Raw genomic sequence first — 17,543 nt, forward strand, 5'->3', positions numbered from 1 at the left:
TATTATTATAAATATAACAAGATATATATGCATTAATGTGGTCTGCATGAATAGGCCTATACATGTATATAATATGCAGATCACATGTATTATGTATTTGTATAGCCTATAGATATATACATAGTTTCGTATATTACATCTATGTATATAGATTAGCATTTGTTTACCTTATAACATATACATAAATGTTAATTTGGTAGCTTTTTATGCGCATTGCTGATTCGTATAAGTTTCGGATTCAAATTTTCATGATTTTTACTTGTTTTTTTAATTTTAATAGAGTTATTGTTAAGAATAAAGCATTCACAATCATAAAATATTGAGGTATAAAGTACGCAAAGATTCTTTCAAAAGTACTTGATTCAATATTTACATGGTGTAAATTTCAACTATTCGTTCTTTTATATACAGAATGAAGTTACAAAATATACTTTATAATCTTATAACATATATTATAATTTGAATAAAGTTGATAATTTTATTTCTTTACTTTTATTGAAAATTAAATATTTTATTTAAATATTTAATATATCATTTTATGTAAATATTAAAAATAATAATTATAATGAATTTTTCTAGCTAATACTTATTGTATTTGTAATTAAAAATAATTCATTAATAATATAAAAACTTGACATTAAGAGCATATAAATTAATTATAAACTGTCATAATTAAAGAAATAAAATTTAGAAGAGTTAACCAAAAGATACAAAATTAATTATTATTAAATATTTAAAATGTTAAAATATAAATTTTTATAATTATTTTTTAAGAATATAATAATTTAATATGTGTTTTATTAAATTGTATTCAATAAAAATTCTTTGTCTAAAAACTTCTCGATAGTTCATTGTAATGATAATTTTACCATAAATAATCTGCATATACTGTATCATACATAACAATAAGTTATAATATAACTTTATAATTTATTAAAAATAATTGCAATTATAGTTATAAGAAAAAAAGTTATTTGTTAGACGATAATATAATCTCTTACTTTATAATTTAAAATACATAATTTAAATAAGAATTCAATCGATAATTGAACAGTATAAATGTTGATTTATGAATCAATAAATATTACATTCGCTTTATAATAATTAGTGTTGTTAATAAATAAAATAAATATTTTTAGACTAGAAATATGTATAAATTTACATATTTAGCATTATTAAATAAGGAATTCATAAAGAATATCTTATTATATAAAATCTGGAATATACTAGCTGTAGCCTAATCGTTAATTTTAAATATATAATAAGCGTAAATTTTAAAATTAATATATTCTTTTAATTATGATTAAAATGATTTATTATTAATTAAATAAACAGTATTTTAAAATCAATTAAAAATATCAAATTATTTTAAGGAAATAAATTCAAACTGTAAACAAAAATTTAACCGGTTAAATTAAAATAAAAAAGAAAATGTTGTGAAAATTTTTGTATAGATAAAAAATAAGATAAAAGTATAGGCTTGTGATATATTATTGTTATTTCTCATTGGAAAAATAAAATAAAATAATTGTTTAAATGGCATTTTATTTGTTACTTTTAAGTCACCTCTATTTTCACATAAACATGCATTAACATGACATAAGAAAGATTTTCTGGTTCGTGTAAATACCTCAGGTTTGCTCCTGACACTTTCAACTGCCTTCTGTACTCGACTCAATAGCTCCTTACGGGATATGACATTTGTTTTCCAATTATCATATATCTAAAGTGTTTCTAAAATGCTTTTTGTGTTTTTCGATTTATTTTTTAAATATTTCATTTGTTTGTTACATTAAAAAGAGTAAATAAATGAAAATAGTTTTAAAAATAGTTAAATAAATTATCGTAAACAGCGTCAAGAATAAATGTAAACTATAATATAAAATACATTTATATTTACTAAAATATAAAATATGTTTATTTTATTGTTTCGTTACTTAAAGCAGTTTATTAAATATTTTTTTTTGTACAGTTTTGTAGATTTTATTTTACTTTTTACATTTGTATTAATTAAAATTAAGTGTAGATTACCCTATATAATTATATACATTCACGTGTGTAATGTCTTTTAATGGATAATATTAATTTGAAAATAAGTAAAGTGTATATTGCAATGCTAATGGATACATTCTATTGAATTAGTTAGATAATTATATAACACTGAATTTAATAGTCTTGAATATTGTAATTACTTCAGTATTAAAATAATGTTTTTAAATATCAGATTTAATTTTAAAGTAGACTATACAGTGTTTAAGTAAATATTGATTCATACATTGAAAATTAATTTTATGAAGTGCTTAAATTATATAAAATTTAACATTATATTCTTCACATTTAAATTTAATTAGAATTTTTATTCTAAATTTAATTTGAAAGATGTAAATTCTAGTTTCATTTGCATAGCTTAGTTATAAACATATTACATTAATAGGTAAGAAATTTTTAAAATATAAAGTTTAAAATACAACATTTTGAATTATTTTTATATTTACAAGAATAGTTGACAATATACTATAAATTTTTGTGTTTACTTCAATAAAAATAGTAAAAAGTGTCATAAATTCTACTTTGAAGAAGAGATCATACGATAAACACTATCCAAAAAAAATTGCAATAGAGAAAAGAAGAAAAAACAATAAAGTTAAACCTATAAAGAGAAGATTAAAAGATAAGTTCTTATCAGTGGAAAAGAAAAAAGATTTATTACACTTAAAGGAAATGGTATTTATTTTTAGATTGTAAATTAAGATTATTAAGAAAGTCATTAAAGTATTTTTAAGTAGTTTTGAAAATAAATTCGAAATCATCTTATAGAATAATAGAAACTTGAACAATAAATCTGGAATATTTTTTCGTTGTTATGAAAAGAATTTAATCTAAAAACTACTGCCATTGAGCTTGCATATTGATAATATTTAACATATTTTTGTTGTAATTTTCTATCTTACTTATTACTTGAATGTCACGAATTTTTTCAGCAGTTTAACGAAATCGAATAATTAAAACTGAATGTGGATTAATGTTGCTTATTATGTACGTAATTTATTATGTAATTAATAAAAATTTCTATTAATTAAATTAATAAAAATTCTTATTAAATTTTGCAGAATTATTTTAATGGAATTTTTCGCAATTGTTTAGACTAAAATCATCATTATTTTGATATAAAAATCAAAGTATAAAAGAACTTATGAAATTCACCTTATTGAAAATTTTACTTTACATATACTTCTTTTGTTCCTCTTATTATTATACATTCCTCAAGTAATCTACCTGTTTTAAAAATCTATATACTGTATGAATTTAAAATTAAAAATTTATCAGAATTTTACTTTGATAAACTTTAAAATTATATGTAAAAAATGTATTTAAAATTAGTATTAATAAATTAATTTTAGATATAGATGATTACATTAATAATATTGGAAATATAATGAAATTCTTCCATAAACTAGTATTAAGTTATGGAAAGATCATGGATTGTTGGCAGGTGCTACATCAAGTAATAATTGTATTAATTGTTTAAATTAATTACAAGGATTAGAAGGCGGTTAAACTTTAATATTGTATCCAAACTCGTTATAAATTAAAACCATTAGACAAATCTTTATTGCTTCACTGTTGATTATCTTCGCATCCATAAAACTGATTATCTTCTCAGGATTCATTACAATTTGAAATTAATGGATAACTCTAATATATTCGAAAATATCTTTATAATATGATTTAATTTTATATTTATTTCAGAACTTTGCATATATTTAGCCTATATTATTAGTTTGCTAATATATATATATTTGAAACCTTTTATGTAGGTTATATTATTGATTTTTTTTCTATTATTATTTTATTTTTATTTCTATTTCTTTATTCTATTTTTCTATTTTCTAACCAGAAAATGCATTTAATAATTTATACATGTTGCTTCAAAAGTCGACTATTGCAAAGAATAAATTGCTGCCGTATTCAATGTTTTACTTACATATTTTATTTTTTTTTAAATTGCCTAAAATTAGATCTTTCTTGTTCAATACGTTCGTTCAATATGCGAATTATACTTCAACTCATTTTCGCAAAATTACTTGGAATAAATCTGTATCATTATCAAATTGAAAAAAAATGAAATCAGGTTAACTGACATTTGGACCATCTTTTATATCCTGTGATACAGAAATACAGAATCTTTTTTATATTCGTACACTATATAAAACAAGAGATTGTAATATATAATATATATATTAATTATATATTAATAAGATATAATATTTAAATAATTTACATAAAATTATTATTGTACTGAGATTAAAGAAGTAGCACTTTAATAATAAAATTCTGTTAATAACAATTATCTATAATCTTAAACACACGGTTTATTTATTTTTACTTTATTACTCTGTGTAATTTATAAGTTAAAATTCTATATTGGTTGTTAAGATAAACATAATTTTCATAAACAATTAGTTTATTCAGTATTATATTTATTATTTCTCTCAAACACACTTTTCATAGGGAACAAAAGAAAATATTTCCAGAAAGAAAAAACTGGAACCAATTTAAATTCACTGCTGTAATTTGACTGGATTTTCTAACCTTGGACGGTTCTTTTTGTTACCTTTGGCTCTGTGCCAATGTGGTTCCATTCAGGTTTCCTAAGGTGTAAGGTATCGACCTTACATAAGCAAGTACATCTGTACACAATAAAGTGTGTGGAAAAGTAGACATGCTTCTAAATGAGAACGTTTACACGTTTGTAAATAGAAGAAAATTCACTCATCACATTCTTAAAAATTCGCTGACTTTAAAGAAAATTCTATACTTAATAGATTATTCAAATAAAAATAAAATTTAAATTTNCTCTATAGGTTTGGCCATAGCATTACTCCTACTTGTGAATGTGATGGCACCTCTAATCAGAATAACAAACACTTGATATACGACTGCAAGAAATTTCAACAACAGAGGAACAAACTGATCCAAGCTGTTCTTCAAGAATGCATTGCCTGGCCGTGCGACACTAGTGTTTTAATTGAAAATAAAAACATCTACAATGAACTCACTGCTTTTGTTTCAGCCACAAAGGCGCTAGAACTCAACACTAGCAGGTAGCTGGTTCTTTTCAACACGGGAATTGAGTTGTTTGTTCTTTGTGTACAATTGTTTGTTAGCATTTTTAAGCAGCTGTGTCTATTCCAAGTGGGAATTTAAATACTGCTGCCGCCTTACATTCCAAATGTACATTATTTTGTTATGTTTTTATATCTTGTAATTTTGTGGTTTTAAAATAAACTACATGATGCGGCTCATGACCTCCCTCTTCCTCTTATTTTCTCTTCCTACTGTCTTCACCCTCTTTCGGCACCTGCCAAATACCTTTCACTTACGTCTACCTTCTTCTCACTTCTTTTCATTCCCTTTGAGGATGTACCTACGAGTAATGCCTCCTATCACCTTTCATATATATACAACTAAAAGTAATACCTATGCCAAAACTACATGGAATGTCTGCTAGATACAAGTGTTATAACTGTGTTACGACGTCCCCGCGAAGCGATGCGCAGTCATGTCGCCCGAAAACTGTCAAATGAGCAGGGGCTACCGAACCAAGGACGGGTTCGGATAAAGAAGTTAGTCCAGAAAGAGAAGAGGAAGAAGTCAATTATAAGAATAGATACTTTAAACATCGGAACATTGAATGGGAAGAGTAGAGAGTTGGTTGATCTTATGCAAAAAAGGAGAGAGAACATTTTGTGCCTGCAAGAGACAATATGGAAAGGAAATAAAGATAAAGAACTTGGTGAAGGGTACAAGCTGTTTGTGAATGGAGCGAATAAGGGAAAAAGGAATGGAGTTTATATCGTAATTGATAAAGTTCTAAAAGACAGAGTCTTTGAGGTTAAACGGAGATGTGATAGAATTAAGAGCGTTAAGTTGGACGTTGGTGGAATTTTCATTACGATTGTGTGTGTGGATGCTCCTCAGCCAGGTAGTGGAAAAGAAGAAAAGACAAACTTTTGGACAGATCTTGACCAAGTTATAACATGTGTTCCTACGAACGAGAGATTAATCTGTGGGTGCGATTTAAATTGTCATGTTGGGAAGAGGAAGAATGCGGAAAGAAGAGATCTTGGGAGGTGGAGTGCGGGAGAAAGGAATGGAGAGGGAGAAAAACTAGTCGATCATGCTGTGGCTTTTGAGCTTGTGCTAGTTAACACTTACTTTGTGAAGAAAGCGAATCAACTGGTTACATACATGAGTGGAGGTAGATCCAGCCAGGTTGATTTTTTCTTGTGCCGCAGGAGACATCTGAGTGAAGTGAGAAACAGTAAGATGTTAAATGGAGAAATATTGCTGAGAGTTCTCCTGGTAGATTGTGACTTTCTTATGGGTCATTGTAAGAATTGTGTTAGCCAGATTGAACAAAGGATCAAATGGTGGAAATTGAAAGAGGAGGGATTAAGGAAAGAGTTTAAGGTAAAAGTGTTAAAAGAAATCCAGTTCCCGGTTGATGTGCAAACATGGTGGTTGCCGAATAGTATTTGCATTTTGAAAATTGGAGAAGAGGTTTAGGGAAAAACTTCAGGGAAGAGATCGCCAGAAGGAAATGAACTTTGGTGGTGGAATGCTGAGGTACAATCCGCAGTTAAACAAAAGAAAGAAGCAAAGAAAATGTAAGATTTGATGGGAAGGCCTGAAGATAAAGAAACTTCTCATTTGGCAAATAAAATAACTTAAAAGGCGGTGGCTATTGCGAAAGCAAAGGCTTTAGAAGAGACTTATAAAGTTTTCGAAAGGAAAGGTGGTGAAAGGTAGTTGATGAGAATTGCCAAAGCAAGAGATAAGGCATCAAAAGATTTTACCTCTATTAAACTAATTAAAGATGATAAAGCAGTTGTATTACAAGATTGCGAAAGGGTAAAGGAAAGATGGAAAGTGTATTTTAGGAATTTATTGAATGAAGAACTCCCAGAACTTTATACGAGAATGGAGAGGCAAATAAAGGAGTGGTGCAAGATATTAGAAGAAGTGGAAAGTGTGCTTAGGAAAATGAAGATGGAGAAAGCAGTAGGCACTGATCGGATTTCGGTTGAGGCTTGGAGAGGTTTGGGTAAGGAGGGAATTGATATTCTATGGGACCTTATGAAGAAACTCTGGCAGCAGGAGAAGATCCCAGATGAATAGAGAAAGAGCATTCGTGTGCCGATCTTTAAAGGTAAAGGGGATGTACAGAATTTTGGAAATTACAGAAATATAAAAATATTGCCCCATACTATGAAGATTTGGGAGAAAATTTGTAGAAAGAAGGATTAGGCAGGAATCTGAGATTGGAGAGGAACAGTTTGACTTTTTGCCGGAAAGGAGTATGACTGATGCTATTTTTTCTTTAAAATAGCTGATGGAAAGGCACAGAGAAATGCAGGAAGATTTGCACATGTTGTTCATAGATCTAGAAAAGGCGTATGATAGGGTACCAAGACAAGAAATATGGAGATGTTTGAGGGAAAAGAATGTTCCAGAAAAATATGTTAGGCTCGTCAAGGAAATGTACGAGGGAGCAGAGACCCAAGTTAAGAGTAGTGTGGACAATACAGAAGGGTTTTTCGTTAATGTTGGTTTGCATCAGGGATCGGCCCTTAGCCCTTATTTGTTTGACCTGATAATGGAGGTGTTGGTGTGTAATATGAAGTGTGAGGCTCCGTGGAGCATGCTGTTTGTGGATGATATTGTGCTGTGTGAACTTTCCCAAACCAAGGCTGAGAAGAAACTGGAAGATTGGAGGAAAGTTTTGGAAGAAAGGGGCATGAGGATTAACAGAACTAAAACAGCTTATATGACTCTAAATGGTAGAGATGAGTGTAATATATTAAAATCCAAAATGTGCCGCTTCCTTTTGTTCCGAGTTTTAAATATCTTGGGACATTTGTCGAGATGTGAGGAGGATTGAATTCGGAGGTACAGCATAGAATTCAATGTGGATGGATGAACTGGAGGAAGCTGAGCGGCGTGTTATGCGACAGGAAAGTTAGCTGCAATCTGAAAGGAAAATTGTATAAATCAGTTGTTAGATATACAATCAATGTTATATGGAGCTGAGACAGAAGCAATAACAAGAGCCCAAGAAAGAAAGATGGAAGTGGCGGAGATGAGAATGTTGAGATGGATGTGTGGAGTGTCAAGGAAGGATAGAATAAAGGAATGATTTTATTAGAGGTTCTGTTAAGGTCCCTTGAGCAAAAAAAATGCAAGAATGTAGGTTGAGGTGGTTTGGCCACGTAGAGCGAAGAAGTGACAATTATGTTGGAAAGAAGATTGGAAAACTGGTAGTAAGGAAAGAGGAAAAGAGGAAGACCAAAGATGCGTTGGAAAGATAATGTGGAAGAACACTTGAACCAGAGGGGACTTAAGAGAAAAGAAGCCGTTGGTACGGAAAAATGGAAAAAAACGTATTAGAGAAGGAAACGCCGACCCCATATAAACATGGAAAAGGTGAAGATAAAGAAGAAGAAGAAGAAGAAGTTACATACTACTTATATGAATCATCTTTTAAAGGTATTTTTGACTAGTTATGAATATTGACATTTATTAATTAATGATATAAGAAAAATTATAAAATATTTTACTAGGTACACCGCGTGACTTTGTCGTATCGCAATAGAATTAAGGCGGAGTGTTGCGTTTTTTGTAATTAAAAATTTTAAAATTCGTATTAGTATATATAAATTATCTTTCGTACCATCTAACCCGAGCACTTATACGTATTTGAATGTGTGTGTGAGGGCATGCGTGTGAGAATGGGAGAGAAAGACAGTGTGCGTGTGTCTATGTGTGATCAGAAAAAACATTTGCTCGCCACACGAAACGAAAATCCATACACTTGCCGACACGGAGAGACTTGTGTTTAGTTCGTTTTACGTGCCTACTTTCCGTTAAGCATACTGTGAAGGTCTGAAACCCTTTTTCTGTTTTAGAACAGTATAAACCTCATGATTTTCTTTGTAAAACGAAAAAGGGGGCCTTCTGTGGTCAATGACCGAGACGCTCTCCTCGAATAAAAAAAATGTTAAAATATCAATAACAGAAATCTCCTCCATTTGTTTAACGGTAATTCTATAGACGTTAATATCAACAAGACGGGAATAAGAGATGTTCCTTATCCCCTCTTTGGTTGCACGTGGCACGTGGCTACAGCAATAAAGTCATATGCGACGTTTGATATAAACAATATCTAGATCGTTGACCAGTTTACAGAAATTATTGTCAGCTGAATGTTAATTTATGGATGAGAGCCGTCAAACTTATAGAAATTTATATTATAAAATCATATCTTCTAGATACCAATATCAATAAATTAAACAAACTTCTCTGTGCCAGTGGTCCGTACTAGCTAGATCCAGACATCAACACATTAACAGGTGTGTGTATAAATCATTAATAATGTCATAGTTCTCACCCCCTCAAATTTGGTATAAAGAGGGCTCACGGCCCGTTATCGAGGTGGCCTTCAAGACATCAGAAAACAACGGATCAACTGCCTTTAAACACTGACCGCCGACGACGGACGACTAAGCAAGATCCCACTATTCACAACTTAGTAAGTAGAACTCTCTCTTTTCTCTCAGGTGGTCTAGGGCTAAATTAAGGATAGATATTAATGAGGGACAGAGCCTCCTTTTTGTCAGAAATACGCGAGACACAATCCAGTTAACCACCTATTGGAACTTCGGTTTGAAATTATTATTATTATTAATCTTATTATTTATATCCTTTTTGTATAGCCTTTACTAATTAAATTTATATAATATCGTAAACATGTGTGTTTACTCGTACTTGGCCAACACCTTATCGACTTATCCGCGACCTCCCACTCGATTTTCGCCCTCCTAAATTGCCATCCACTGACCCTGTGAGCGGAACTCACCTTCCCGTTGTCGGAAAACGGTTTAAGCTTTGATGCTTAAACCCCGATTCTCACAATACAATGCTGTTTTTTCGTTCCCTAAATTCCATTAGGAGCGCTCAATCGCGTCAGGAAATATGGACATTGTCATTTTGACCCAACTGTGTCTTAATTTTTATTACATTTCTGGATTCCTCGTCGTAATTAATGAAAAAATGGAAATGTTTTATCAAAATTGGCCGATCAAATTTTGAAAACAAACGCAATTCGGTAAGCCACATAGAAAATGCTTTGCTAACGCTTCGACTGAAATACTTTTTTAACGTATTAAGTTTCATAACAATATTGTTTAAATAAAAATTTGATGTTTCATGCAAAAATATAAAAGTCTGTACACAATATACTAATTATGTAATCTTATGGTATTTATTATTAACAATAATTATGGCATTATCCGCGATAAAATATATTTTAAAATAATTTTTTATAAGCAGACATTATAAGTCATTTTACTTTAAAGTTTTATAAGTTATTACTTTTAAAATTTGTTTGTATAGAATATAAAATGACAAGAAAGTATATTTTTATAATTATTGTTTTATATGCATGTAAATAACTCTAAAAGATAAAGGATAATAATTAGTTATGTAGTTTAAAATAGTGTTTGTTAGTATTTTCAATTTTATACTCTGTACCTCCTTTAGTTTTTCAAAAGAATTATAGGGTTTACTGTTAAACCTTTGCAGACTTTATTCCAAGATACATGAGTAGATAGCAAATATTGGTGAAACACTCATCTAAACATATTTGTTTGAATTTTCTGGAGTATGCACAACTCAGAATGTTTCTACAAGTTTATAAAAATAAAGCATCAAAAGGTTTGAAAAAGTTGTTGTATTGAAAAAAATTAACATTTATCCTAATGTTAAATTTAAAATTAAACACAAAAATGTTAACAAATCTTATAGAATAAAACTGTTTAAGTATCAATTTTTAAAGTTATTATTATAAATATAACAAGATATATATGCATTAATGTGGTCTGCATGAATAGGCCTATACATGTATATAATATGCAGATCACATGTATTATGTATTTGTATAGCCTATAGATATATACATAGTTTCGTATATTACATATATGTATATAGATTAGCATTTGTTTACCTTATAACATATACATAAATGTTAATTTGGTAGCTTTTTATGCGCATTGCTGATTCGTATAAGTTTCGGATTCAAATTTTCATGATTTTTACTTGTTTTTTTAATTTTAATAGAGTTATTGTTAAGAATAAAGCATTCACAATCATAAAATATTGAGGTATAAAGTACGCAAAGATTCTTTCAAAAGTACTTGATTCAATATTTACATGGTGTAAATTTCAACTATTCGTTCTTTTATATACAGAATGAAGTTACAAAATATACTTTATAATCTTATAACATATATTATAATTTGAATAAAGTTGATAATTTTATTTCTTTACTTTTATTGAAAATTAAATATTTTATTTAAATATTTAATATATCATTTTATGTAAATATTAAAAATAATAATTATAATGAATTTTTCTAGCTAATACTTATTGTATTTGTAATTAAAAATAATTCATTAATAATATAAAAACTTGACATTAAGAGCATATAAATTAATTATAAACTGTCATAATTAAAGAAATAAAATTTAGAAGAGTTAACCAAAAGATACAAAATTAATTATTATTAAATATTTAAAATGTTAAAATATAAATTTTTATAATTATTTTTTAAGAATATAATAATTTAATATGTGTTTTATTAAATTGTATTCAATAAAAATTCTTTGTCTAAAAACTTCTCGATAGTTCATTGTAATGATAATTTTACCATAAATAATCTGCATATACTGTATCATACATAACAATAAGTTATAATATAACTTTATAATTTATTAAAAATAATTGCAATTATAGTTATAAGAAAAAAAGTTATTTGTTAGACGATAATATAATCTCTTACTTTATAATTTAAAATACATAATTTAAATAAGAATTCAATCGATAATTGAACAGTATAAATGTTGATTTATGAATCAATAAATATTACATTCGCTTTATAATAATTAGTGTTGTTAATAAATAAAATAAATATTTTTAGACTAGAAATATGTATAAATTTACATATTTAGCATTATTAAATAAGGAATTCATAAAGAATATCTTATTATATAAAATCTGGAATATACTAGCTGTAGCCTAATCGTTAATTTTAAATATATAATAAGCGTAAATTTTAAAATTAATATATTCTTTTAATTATGATTAAAATGATTTATTATTAATTAAATAAACAGTATTTTAAAATCAATTAAAAATATCAAATTATTTTAAGGAAATAAATTCAAACTGTAAACAAAAATTTAACCGGTTAAATTAAAATAAAAAAGAAAATGTTGTGAAAATTTTTGTATAGATAAAAAATAAGATAAAAGTATAGGCTTGTGATATATTATTGTTATTTCTCATTGGAAAAATAAAATAAAATAATTGTTTAAATGGCATTTTATTTGTTACTTTTAAGTCACCTCTATTTTCACATAAACATGCATTAACATGACATAAGAAAGATTTTCTGGTTCGTGTAAATACCTCAGGTTTGCTCCTGACACTTTCAACTGCCTTCTGTACTCGACTCAATAGCTCCTTACGGGATATGACATTTGTTTTCCAATTATCATATATCTAAAGTGTTTCTAAAATGCTTTTTGTGTTTTTCGATTTATTTTTTAAATATTTCATTTGTTTGTTACATTAAAAAGAGTAAATAAATGAAAATAGTTTTAAAAATAGTTAAATAAATTATCGTAAACAGCGTCAAGAATAAATGTAAACTATAATATAAAATACATTTATATTTACTAAAATATAAAATATGTTTATTTTATTGTTTCGTTACTTAAAGCAGTTTATTAAATATTTTTTTTTTGTACAGTTTTGTAGATTTTATTTTACTTTTTACATTTGTATTAATTAAAATTAAGTGTAGATTACCCTATATAATTATATACATTCACGTGTGTAATGTCTTTTAATGGATAATATTAATTTGAAAATAAGTAAAGTGTATATTGCAATGCTAATGGATACATTCTATTGAATTAGTTAGATAATTATATAACACTGAATTTAATAGTCTTGAATATTGTAATTACTTCAGTATTAAAATAATGTTTTTAAATATCAGATTTAATTTTAAAGTAGACTATACAGTGTTTAAGTAAATATTGATTCATACATTGAAAATTAATTTTATGAAGTGCTTAAATTATATAAAATTTAACATTATATTCTTCACATTTAAATTTAATTAGAATTTTTATTCTAAATTTAATTTGAAAGATGTAAATTCTAGTTTCATTTGCATAGCTTAGTTATAAACATATTACATTAATAGGTAAGAAATTTTTAAAATATAAAGTTTAAAATACAACATTTTGAATTATTTTTATATTTACAAGAATAGTTGACAATATACTATAAATTTTTGTGTTTACTTCAATAAAAATAGTAAAAAGTGTCATAAATTCTACTTTGAAGAAGAGATCATACGATAAACACTATCCAAAAAAAATTGCAATAGAGAAAAGAAGAAAAAACAATAAAGTTAAACCTATAAAGAGAAGATTAAAAGATAAGTTCTTATCAGTGGAAAAGAAAAAAGATTTATTACACTTAAAGGAAATGGTATTTATTTTTAGATTGTAAATTAAGATTATTAAGAAAGTCATTAAAGTATTTTTAAGTAGTTTTGAAAATAAATTCGAAATCATCTTATAGAATAATAGAAACTTGAACAATAAATCTGGAATATTTTTTCGTTGTTATGAAAAGAATTTAATCTAAAAACTACTGCCATTGAGCTTGCATATTGATAATATTTAACATATTTTTGTTGTAATTTTCTATCTTACTTATTACTTGAATGTCACGAATTTTTTCAGCAGTTTAACGAAATCGAATAATTAAAACTGAATGTGGATTAATGTTGCTTATTATGTACGTAATTTATTATGTAATTAATAAAAATTTCTATTAATTAAATTAATAAAAATTCTTATTAAATTTTGCAGAATTATTTTAATGGAATTTTTCGCAATTGTTTAGACTAAAATCATCATTATTTTGATATAAAAATCAAAGTATAAAAGAACTTATGAAATTCACCTTATTGAAAATTTTACTTTACATATACTTCTTTTGTTCCTCTTATTATTATACATTCCTCAAGTAATCTACCTGTTTTAAAAATCTATATACTGTATGAATTTAAAATTAAAAATTTATCAGAATTTTACTTTGATAAACTTTAAAATTATATGTAAAAAATGTATTTAAAATTAGTATTAATAAATTAATTTTAGATATAGATGATTACATTAATAATATTGGAAATATAATGAAATTCTTCCATAAACTAGTATTAAGTTATGGAAAGATCATGGATTGTTGGCAGGTGCTACATCAAGTAATAATTGTATTAATTGTTTAAATTAATTACAAGGATTAGAAGGCGGTTAAACTTTAATATTGTATCCAAACTCGTTATAAATTAAAACCATTAGACAAATCTTTATTGCTTCACTGTTGATTATCTTCGCATCCATAAAACTGATTATCTTCTCAGGATTCATTACAATTTGAAATTAATGGATAACTCTAATATATTCGAAAATATCTTTATAATATGATTTAATTTTATATTTATTTCAGAACTTTGCATATATTTAGCCTATATTATTAGTTTGCTAATATATATATATTTGAAACCTTTTATGTAGGTTATATTATTGATTTTTTTTCTATTATTATTTTATTTTTATTTCTATTTCTTTATTCTATTTTTCTATTTTCTAACCAGAAAATGCATTTAATAATTTATACATGTTGCTTCAAAAGTCGACTATTGCAAAGAATAAATTGCTGCCGTATTCAATGTTTTACTTACATATTTTATTTTTTTTTAAATTGCCTAAAATTAGATCTTTCTTGTTCAATACGTTCGTTCAATATGCGAATTATACTTCAACTCATTTTCGCAAAATTACTTGGAATAAATCTGTATCATTATCAAATTGAAAAAAAATGAAATCAGGTTAACTGACATTTGGACCATCTTTTATATCCTGTGATACAGAAATACAGAATCTTTTTTATATTCGTACACTATATAAAACAAGAGATTGTAATATATAATATATATATTAATTATATATTAATAAGATATAATATTTAAATAATTTACATAAAATTATTATTGTACTGAGATTAAAGAAGTAGCNTTTAACACCTTATCATTTAATATTAACGTGTCCAAAGTTAAAGGAAATTCGTGCACATTATAATATAAACAGCTCTTATAATTGCAACTCGCTAATAGAATTGTTAAAAAAATTTAATAATATGAGTAAAAAAGAATTATATAATATTTATAATTATTTTTGTAAAATAGTAGAAACTTATAATAACAAAACAAATTAAATTAAAGAATATGTGCATATGTACGCGAGAAATAAATGCAAACTAAAAAATTAAAGAAAATGTATAGTTTTATTAAAAATAAATATGGATACATGTTTCTACAACCCCTTGTAATAGGGAAGTAATTCCCAATAGACAATAAATGTTGATTGATTGATTGATTGATTGAAAAATTCGAAAATATTCTAATTAGTTATAGTTAAGGTTTCTTTTCTTTTTCCATGTAAATGGAATGTTAACATAAAACTCGAATTTTGAATATTCTAAAAGGAAATTTAATACTTTTACTTTAAAGAAAAATCGAAATTTTACTCGTTCTCATTTTTTTAATTGATTAAAGTCAATGAAAACAATACAATTATCTGATTTCTTTTATTTGAATAAACAAAATTTTAATATTGATTTTATGCTTCCTTTTCTTCTATTTTAACTCTTAGAATCAAAATTATAGTTTAAGAATTTTAAAAAATTGATTATATTACATAATGCTTAAATAATATCCAAAATAATATCTATAAAAATAAATTGCTGACAGAATTTTTTGACACTTCCGATATTTGAAAATATTGTTAATCAATACTTGTTTTCCTTTTTTATTAAGCTAGGTTTAGAAAACGTTTCCGCTTCACTCTCTCATTTTGTCAGCAGCTCGGATATATATTTTTTATAACGTGTTTCTTTAGACTACTTTTCCAGCGATGCAAGAAGTTTTTTTCAAAATAACAGAATTTTTAACTGCTTTCTACCAAAAGTAAGTAAAAATTTCAACGAAAATACTCTTGAAATTTTTAAATGTGATCTGAAAACTTAAACATAACTCAATTTTATTTGAATGATTTTCAAAAATTTTGAATAAGGAAAAAAAACACCTTGACAGATTATTAAATAAAACTTTTACAATACTTTTGTATTTATATTTAATGGCGAGAATGAAAAGGGTTTTTTTCACGTTAACAGTAAATAACACTTTTTTACTCCTAAAAATCACTTTCTTAAAAAATAATTTCATTAAAAACGTGTAAATTATGAATTTTTCTATAATAATAAAAGTGTGTAGCGAATTTTTATTTTTTAAAAGCGAAATCAAGCTTTAGTACATTGTTTGCTATTATTCTATTGTTCTATTCTGATATTCTGAGTCATTTTAATAACTCAGAATATATTTACTTAGATATTAATATAAAATAAATGTTATAGAAGTTATTATTTTATCCACCACCACTCTGATATAATAATTTTATTTATGAGAAAAATAGCTTTTCTGAATAGGTTTTCTGAATAAAAACTAAAAGTTTCCATTTTAATCTCTATACGAAATAATCATTGATCAATATTTTCCAGTTAGAAAAATGTATTAGGAAGATACTATTATTGAACAATCTTTACTTTCACGAAACTCTTCGTGATCACTTTCATTTTTCCTCCTCTAAAAGAGGGATCTATGATCAATTTCACTTCTGTTAACTTCAGTGACAATCAGTTTCATGCAATCAAATGGATGTTTTCCGTGATAAATTCATTTTCAATGAAATAAGCAAGAATACTTTTAGCGTCATCTAAAATCAATTCGAACTTAGAACAGTTTGATATCTAGCGACCCGTACAATGCAACATTTGTTACAAAATTCGAAAATATTAAAAAAGAATTATATAATATTTATAATTATTTTTGTAAAATAGTAGAAACTTATAATAACAAAACAAATTAAATTAAAGAATATGTGCATATGTACGCGAGAAATAAATGCAAACTAAAAAATTAAAGAAAATGTATAGTTTTATTAAAAATAAATATGGATACATGTTTCTACAACCCCTTGTAATAGGGAAGTAATTCCCAATAGACAATAAATGTTGATTGATTGATTGATTGATAATTAACAGTTCTGTGTATAGAAATTCAAGTATTAAATTGCGATCTAGCAGAATATTTTTCCAGTTAGAACTACTATTGAAGTAGCAAAAAATCAGGTTTAAAAAACAACCTTTATCTTACCAAAAAACTAATTAAAAAATTTATAAAAATACGAAAGATAAAGAATATAAAATTTTACAAATTTAAATTGTATCAAAACTGTAACAAATATTTTAAAAATATCTGGTTATTTTTAAATTACAATTTTCTA

At 26.0% G+C, this 17,543-nt stretch overlaps 1 pseudogene; it reads left to right on the forward strand.

The window, feature by feature from the left end:
• Nucleotides 1-5,496: 5,496 nt before the first annotated feature.
• Nucleotides 5,497-8,372, forward strand: LOC111640188 (annotated as a pseudogene).
• Nucleotides 8,373-17,543: the final 9,171 nt, after the last annotated feature.

This window comes from Centruroides sculpturatus, unplaced genomic scaffold (assembly GCF_000671375.1).
Source record: "Centruroides sculpturatus isolate CEXI.00-Female unplaced genomic scaffold, Cexi_2.0 scaffold177, whole genome shotgun sequence".
Lineage (NCBI taxonomy): Eukaryota > Metazoa > Arthropoda > Arachnida > Scorpiones > Buthidae > Centruroides > Centruroides sculpturatus.